The sequence below is a fragment of the Camelina sativa genome, chromosome 4, assembly GCF_000633955.1.
Source record: "Camelina sativa cultivar DH55 chromosome 4, Cs, whole genome shotgun sequence".
Classification (NCBI taxonomy): domain Eukaryota; kingdom Viridiplantae; phylum Streptophyta; class Magnoliopsida; order Brassicales; family Brassicaceae; genus Camelina; species Camelina sativa.
Window position 1 is genome coordinate 10,156,180 of NC_025688.1, and position 9,403 is coordinate 10,165,582.

Here is a 9,403-nt window from a genome sequence, read left to right on the forward strand (position 1 = left end):
ATAGAGTACCAGAAATTATACTTGTGATCGTCCCGACACTGGTTCCACTAGTCTCTGCAGTCGTGTAAACCCGTGGCGCCTGCTCAATCTGTGCCACCTGCTGCCCTCCCGGCTGCACCTGCTGCAATGCTGCCACTGCCACAAGCTGCTACTTGGGACGCAAGGGCCTAATGTGCCATGGCTCCCTACAATGATAGCATACACGAGCCGCTGCCGTCAGAGCACTANGACACCAAACATGCGTCGACCGACACCAGTTGGGGTTGCGTCGACCGACGCATGATATGCATCGACCGATACTCCCATTGCATCGACCGACGCATGCTCGACATAGCACGAAAACGCTAAAGTTTTACCCGTTGTCCTCGCACTTGCATCGTTTTTCCCTGAAGCTTCTCGTCGGATCTTCGTTCCTACAACCACAAAACTCGATCCCAAGCCACAAGAAAGCTTCCTAACGTCCCAAATAACATTCTAACAAGCCAAACAACACATAAACAAGCAGATCAGAGTAATCTCCAGCTTAGATAAGCCATGATCATGCACTTACCTTTGCCAAGACGATTCTGACTCTAAAACGCAAGATCTACACTCGTAGCACGCTCCTACAACGTCCTAAGCCTCAGATCTCACCAGGAAACACCAAAACTTCCAAGAATCCCCCTAACAGTTTATCACAGGCAACATAAAATCTGAACTTACTAAGAATTCACAAAGATAGAGTACCAGAAATTATACTTGTGATCGTCCCGACACTGGTTCCACTAGTCTCTGCAGTCGTGTAAACCCGTGGCGCCTGCTCAATCTGTGCCACCTGCTGCCCTCCCGGCTGCACCTGCTGCAATGCTGCCACTGCCACAAGCTGCTACTTGGGACGCAAGGGCCTAATGTGCCATGGCTCCCTACAATGATAGCATACACGAGCCGCTGCCGTCAGAGCACTACTCTTGGGACAGCTAGCAACCTTGTGATCCTTGCTCCCACAACCGAAGCAACTCGCACCACTCGGCCTCTGCATAGCCTCCCACCTCCTCTTGGTTCCCTGCGCAGGCTTGCCGCCCTTGCTAGAACATCCATGCTGCTGAGCCTTACTTGGCTGAACTGCTGGACTAACCACCATTGATTATGATCGGATGTCCTCCTAGATCTCTGCCGCAGTCTCAACCAGCTCTGCACGCGTAGCATAACTCTGCCCTCTACAGTGAACCCTCAAATCATCACGTAGGGCCCTCAAAAACCTCCTGATCTGAGCCTCCTCAGACTCCATAGCCCGACCCCCATAAGATAGAAGTCGACTGAACTCCAAGTCCAGCTTCCGCACTGACCGAGTCCCCTAAGATAACTGAAGGAACTGCACCTCCAACCAGCCCAAAGTCTCTCTCGGAAAATACTTGCGGTTGAAATCCCCCACGAAGTCAGCCCAAGTCATCTCCCCTGCACTCTCCTAGCAGCCACTGATCTCCACCACACCTGAGCATCACCAGTCAAGTGGTGGACCCCTATGTCCACCCAAAACTCCTCAGGACATCTCAGAGTATGGAAATTACGTTCCACACTCGTCCTCCACGCATCTGCAACAGTAGGATCTGTACCACAAGAAAACTGTGCAGTATCGATGCCACGCATCTCCTTGACCAACACAAATAATGACTATGCCCTCCCACATCCGCAGCCACTGGCTGCCGCTCCTACGCCACCACCGGTGGCACTACCTGAGCCTGAGCCGGTACCACTGATGGTAACCGCTCCAACACCTATGCTAACAAGCCCGCAAGATCAACACTACGGACTCCACCCGCTGGGACTCCCACACCCGGAACCCTAGCATCACCGGCTACTGGAGCATCAACACCGTCCCATCCGGCCATACTCATGGAATCCCCCTGGACACCCTGCGACTCGCCAACACCCTCAGCTGTCACACTCTGGTCCGCAGTCTAACTAACCGCTGGGACTCTGCCCCTACCACAACTACGTCCGCGTCCACGACCACGTCCGCGTCCTCGACCACGACCAACAACAGCACCCTCTCTAACCATCTGCACTATCATGAACAGAAGACTAACCACACAATTAACATAACACAAAAACATAAACTCACCGTGGAATCACACTGTAGGTTCGAAAAGGATGTTCTAGGACTTCATGTCACACACAATTGACTAACTTGCATAATCAATCAAGACATGCAATCCCAAACATCTATAGCACAAAGCCTAGTGAACCCAAACCTAGAACCATAAGGGCTCTGATACCAAACTGAAACGACCTGACCCGTTTTTTTTTTAATAAATAATAAATAATAAAAATAATAATAATAATAAATAAACTATAACTAGTGGTCTCATACCCACTAGCCACCTAACCACAATCACAACCAACAGCGGAAATAACCAATACCAATATCAAATTAATATCCACTAATAAGAACCAATATTCTAACATAAACAATATCCAACAATCAACCAACAGGAATCATAAAACCATCAACCTAGCAATGTTTCTAGTGACCAACACTAGCAACCTACAATGCCAGACAACAATNCCCTGCGACTCGCCAACACCCTCAGCTGTCACACTCTGGTCCGCAGTCTAACTAACCGCTGGGACTCTGCCCCTACCACAACTACGTCCGCGTCCACGACCACGTCCGCGTCCTCGACCACGACCAACAACAGCACCCTCTCTAACCATCTGCACTATCATGAACAGAAGACTAACCACACAATTAACATAACACAAAAACATAAACTCACCGTGGAATCACACTGTAGGTTCGAAAAGGATGTTCTAGGACTTCATGTCACACACAATTGACTAACTTGCATAATCAATCAAGACATGCAATCCCAAACATCTATAGCACAAAGCCTAGTGAACCCAAACCTAGAACCATAAGGGCTCTGATACCAAACTGAAACGACCTGACCCGTTTTTTTTTTAATAAATAATAAATAATAAAAATAATAATAATAATAAATAAACTATAACTAGTGGTCTCATACCCACTAGCCACCTAACCACAATCACAACCAACAGCGGAAATAACCAATACCAATATCAAATTAATATCCACTAATAAGAACCAATATTCTAACATAAACAATATCCAACAATCAACCAACAGGAATCATAAAACCATCAACCTAGCAATGTTTCTAGTGACCAACACTAGCAACCTACAATGCCAGACAACAATCAATCGAGTCCCTAGAACATCTTCCTCTTCATTTCCTTGATTCCACGATCACACTTTGCCTTTACCTGCACCACAAACACAAATTGCAATGCATGAGTATTTTATAAACACTCAGTAAGGCAATCCTCCCATCTATTGGGCTATACATACAAGCAATAGAGACATCTCTAACCATCAACCAACAATCAACAATCATCAATAACAAACCAGGACTCTACATCGACCGACACCAAACATGCATCGACCGACACCAGTTCGGGTTGCGTCGACCGACGCATGATATGCATCGACCAATGCAAGGTTCACTAGCATTTAACGATACTACCATTGCATCGACTNGATACCAAACTGAAACGACCTGACCCGTTTTTTTTTTAATAAATAATAAATAATAAAAATAATAATAATAATAAATAAACTATAACTAGTGGTCTCATACCCACTAGCCACCTAACCACAATCACAACCAACAGCGGAAATAACCAATACCAATATCAAATTAATATCCACTAATAAGAACCAATATTCTAACATAAACAATATCCAACAATCAACCAACAGGAATCATAAAACCATCAACCTAGCAATGTTTCTAGTGACCAACACTAGCAACCTACAATGCCAGACAACAATCAATCGAGTCCCTAGAACATCTTCCTCTTCATTTCCTTGATTCCACGATCACACTTTGCCTTTACCTGCACCACAAACACAAATTGCAATGCATGAGTATTTTATAAACACTCAGTAAGGCAATCCTCCCATCTATTGGGCTATACATACAAGCAATAGAGACATCTCTAACCATCAACCAACAATCAACAATCATCAATAACAAACCAGGACTCTACATCGACCGACACCAAACATGCATCGACCGACACCAGTTCGGGTTGCGTCGACCGACGCATGATATGCATCGACCAATGCAAGGTTCACTAGCATTTAACGATACTACCATTGCATCGACTGACGCATGCTCGACATAGCACGAAAACCCTAAAGTTTTACGCGTCGTCCTCGCACTTGCATCGACCGATGCACATGCCGAGCATCGTTTTTCCCCGAAGCTTTTCGCCGGATCTTCGTTCCTACAACCACAAAACTCGATCCCAAGCCACAAGAAAGCTTCCTAACGTCCCAAATAACATTCTAACAAGCCAAACAACACATAAACAAGCAGATCAGCGAAATATCCAGCTTAGATAAGCCATGGTCATGCACTTACCTTTGCCAAGACGATTCTGACTCTAAAACGCAAGATCTACACTCCTAGCAAGCTCCTACAACGTCCTAAGCCTCAGATCTCACCAGGAAACACCAAAACTTCCAAGAATCTCCCAAAACGCTTAAGAACGGTTAAGAACTCTTTTGTCTTTTGTTTTCTCTCAAAAACGGTCAAATCCGTCCAATGAGACAAAACTCGAGTTTTAAGGGTTTTTCCCTAACCCAAAACGCAGCGTTTAACTTAAGTCGAACCACAGAAAAACAACCTTGCATCGACCAATGCAACCCCTAAACCGGGATTTCGGTTCGTGGATGTTACAACTTATAACATCTTTGTATGAGTACTGCTTGATTCCGACTATGACACTTCAGATTCCCAGCTCCAATTGAGAACAAAGCAAAAACAGAATGAAAAACTAGTCAGATCATCAATTTTAAAATACAATTAAAGAATTTAATTAATTTTAGTTAATTGAGTATGTTTATATAATCCGAATGGAACTGAATAGAATATAAGTTGTATAGTAGAATTAGATGGAAACTGAAAAATATAGGAAAAATCTGATCAACCTCAATAATCCGTACTTTACTTCTTTTTTCTTTAATAATTCTTGCATCATTATTGGTTTTGATTTTAATATTAATATTTCTTGAGACAAACACAAAAAAAAAAAAAAGACAATTAATAAAGGCAGAGAAACGTTATCTGAAAGCGTGTCTTATCATTTCAGTTAGCTGTTTGCACAAAAAAAAAAAAAAAATACTCAACCAAAAAAGAACGGAAAAAAGGACATAAACAAAAGAGATTTTTATTTTTTCAATTTGTTGGCATTCTTCTTCTTGCAAAAATCTAAGATATCACTACTTCTCAAGTGACACGTATCATAGATTTATCATTTACGCCGTCATCGTAACTTTCACACACTCACTCACACAGTCACAAAAGTCACATCCCAAATAGCCAAACCTAGTAATTTATTAATTTAATTTTTTTTACAACAAAAAAATCAGCNTATCATTTCAGTTAGCTGTTTGCAAAAAAAAAAAAAAAAAATACTCAACCAAAAAAGAACGGAAAAAAGGACATAAACAAAAGAGATTTTTATTTTTTCAATTTGTTGGCATTCTTCTTCTTGCAAAAATCTAAGATATCACTACTTCTCAAGTGACACGTATCATAGATTTATCATTTACGCCGTCATCGTAACTTTCACACACTCACTCACACAGTCACAAAAGTCACATCCCAAATAGCCAAACCTAGTAATTTATTAATTTAATTTTTTTTACAACAAAAAAATCAGCTCATAAAAATCATAAAAATCAATATAGATGAAAATCATTTACAAACAAAACAGAATGCGGAGAAGTATGCGTTCGGTGTGCCAAAGAATTCACACTGACATTAGCATTTCTTGAGATTAGAGATAAATAGAAAGACAAAAACTCATTCCTATCCATCTTGATATCGTCGAGATATGTCTTGAAAATCGGCCAGTTGTGAGGAGAAGACACCATCTTGACCAAGTCTGAGCAATCTGTATAAAATGTGACATCTCGATAGTCATGGCCAATCATGCACCGTAAAGCCTAAACAAAAGCTTCTACTTCAGCATGCAAAGGGGAAAGACAACGGCGGAAATTGGCGGCACCCCTCGTCGGCGAAACATCCTGAAAAGAGGAACACACCCATCCTGCACCCGCAAAAAAATCACCCTCTTTCCACGAGCCATCAACAAATCACCGATAACCTGAGAAGACCGTAGGCATGTAACTCCCGCATCCTAGCTCCCGACCACCAGAGGCACTGGGAAATTGGGAGAAAACCTCGTCCCCATCATCTGCCTGAGCATGTAGCCACGTGTTCGCCTCCCCCACTGCTAACCTAACAACATCCTCTGCCTTGTCCCTAACATTCTCAAAAACGCAAGCATTCCTCGCCTTCCATATATACCACATGATCTTAGGGAAATGTGCAACTTCAGAACCCGGATTGGACAAACCCAGGAAATGATCCACGTTGGCATACAAGAAGTTCGTAGGAAAGGAGACTGGATCCACCATCACCTGAGCTAAAGCCCAAGCCTGTCGAGCTGGTGGACACAAAATAGCATGATTAATTGTTTCCTCGTCAGCTCCACATCTAGCACAAACTGAATCACAAGCAATGCCCCGCCTCTTCAGATTTTCCGAAACCGATATGCAACCGGATAAAACTTGCCACATAAAATGCTTGATCTTTGGTGGACACGCCACCCGCCAAACTCCCGCAAGGACAGGGATAATGTCCGGTCCATACCGAGTAACCTGAGAAAGCCTCTGCTTTGCCAAGCGTTCCGTGTCATACCCTGATCTAACTGTATACTTTCCGGATTTCATAAAATGCCAACCCAACAAGTCCTCCCTTTGAGAACTACCCAAAGGCAATGCCCCAATCAAAGCAGTATCCTCCGGAATAAAATGCTCATAGAGCATATCCATACGCCAAGAATTAGTTTGGCGATCAATAAGATGTGAAATTTTTAACGAAGGGTCCTGGAAAGGTCCCTTACTCAAAGCTGGTCTTGGGGATTGAGCAGGTATCCATGGATCCGTCCATATAGAAATGGACTATCCTGAGCCAACTCGTATAATAAGCCCTTTGTTTACCAAAGATCTAGCTGAAACGATACTCTGTCACCCATAAGAAGGGGAGTATGAATGTATCGGATCCATAGGATTTGAATTCCTATAATATCTGCCTTTAAAAACCCGAGAAAAATGAGAGTCGGGTGCCTCAATCAGCCACCACAATTGTTTACCCAACAAAGCGGAATTAAAATCATCCACATTCCTAAAGCCCAAACCACCCAACTGCTTACTCTGACATAACTTCTCCCAAACTAACCAATGCATACACCCAAACTGCGCTGAACTCCACCAAAGTTTGCCACTGCACTAGTAAGCTTGGACGTGACTGTTTTTGGCAACCGAAAACACGAAATGACAAAAGTCGGTACCGCAGTTGCAACTGATTTTATCATTACCTCTTTTCCTCCCCTCGAAAGTTGTTTTGCCGTCCAACCCTTCGTTCGGCCATGTAGTCTATCCCGAACAAAGGAAAAAACTTTCGTTTTGGACCCTCCCAAACTCTCGGGAATCCCTAAATAAGACCCCATCCCGCCCAAATTCGATATCCCAAGCACCCCCTTCACCTCACTTTTTACCACTTCATCAACCTTATGTCCAAATTGAAGTGAGGACTTATCAAAATTTATTTGTTGGCCCGAGACCGCCTCATATTTCTTCAAGATGTCCAAAACTACCCCACATTGATCTTTTGTGGCCTTGCAAAAGAAAAAACTATCATCCGCAAACAACAAATGCGTAATCGGTGGGCACTTATTAGCAACCTTTATCCATGTTATCTGTTTATCCCGCTCAGCCTTCCCAATATTAGCAATTAGTACCTCCGTACAGAGAATAAACAAATAGGGAGACAAAGGGTCCCCCTGACGCAACCCTCGCTCCGGAACTATCAAACCATTGGGTTGACCATTAATCAGTATCTTGTACTCAACCGAAGATACACAAAACAAAACCTAGGAGACCGATTTTTCCACAAAACCCATTTTCCTTAGTAAACTTCGATGAAACCCCACTCGACCCTATCATATGCTTTACTCATGTCTGTCTTTATTGCCATATATTTTCCTTTACAAGACGGATTAGTCCTAAGACCATGAAACATCTCCTGAGCAATCAAAATATTATCGGAAATACGCCGACCTGGCACAAAAGCTGATTGAGTCTCCGAGACTAGACTTGGTAACACCATTTGGAGCCGTTGACACAAGATCTTGGAGATGATCTTGTACCCCACATTACACAGACTAATCGGTCGTAACTCTGCCATCCTGGTTGGCTTGGCCACCTTGGGAATAAGACAGATATGCGTTCGATTTAAACTCTTTTCAAAAAAACCCTCCTCAAAAAACCGATTAACCATAGCTACCAGATCTGCCTTTATAATCCCCCAGGCCTTCTGGAAAAACAACGTGGTCATTCCATCTGGTCCTGGCGCCTTATCCGGATGCATCATAAACAAATCTCTTCGTACCTCCGCCTCCGTAACCGGGGCTGTTAACCGCTCATTATCCTCTTCCGATAGTACCGTTTCTACCTCACTTAGAGCCTCTTCGAAAGTACTTGGATTAATCAATGTAAACAAATCTTCAAAATACGATATAGCAGTATTGCAAATATCATCATCCTTCGTAGACAAAATATTATTCCTATCAAACAGACGAGTAAGTTGATTCCGAGCTCGTCGCTGCTTTGTCTGCGCTCGAAAATACTTTGTGTTTTTATCCCCCACAGGCATCCATCTATTTCTACTTTTCTGATGCCAATAAATCTCCTCATCCCTCTAAGCCTCACGCAAACGAGAGATTAAAACCAATATAGCCCCCGGTTCTACCGCATCATCCGCCTGAGCCACTTCCAATTGACATTTAAGATCCTCAATCGTGTCCCTCCCAAAAGGAACATGTGCTTTTCGCCACTGGAATATTAATTTAAATGTGTTAAGAAAATTATTTACATTTAAATCTATCAGATTATCCCATTGTACTATTAAGAGGGAAGTGTACATTTAAAACTAATATTAAATCTGTTGACTATTACACTATATGTTATTGGAATAAAGAAAAAAATCTATTAAGTGAGAAAAATGTCTAAATTTTTTAATTTGTAATTTTCTATCCAAACAAATCCCAAAAACCAATAACTAGGGGATGTTTGTCAACAATAAATTTAAAGTGAATTCTCTAGGTTTAACAATCTTTAAAATTTTAAAATATTTTAAATTATAATTTTAAAAATGTGTGGATTTCAAATTATATGCAATATACTTTGGATTTTGATTCTAATCATTTACTCATGAAACTCTATAAGATTTCATATCAAATGACTGCATACTACAATATATATATATAT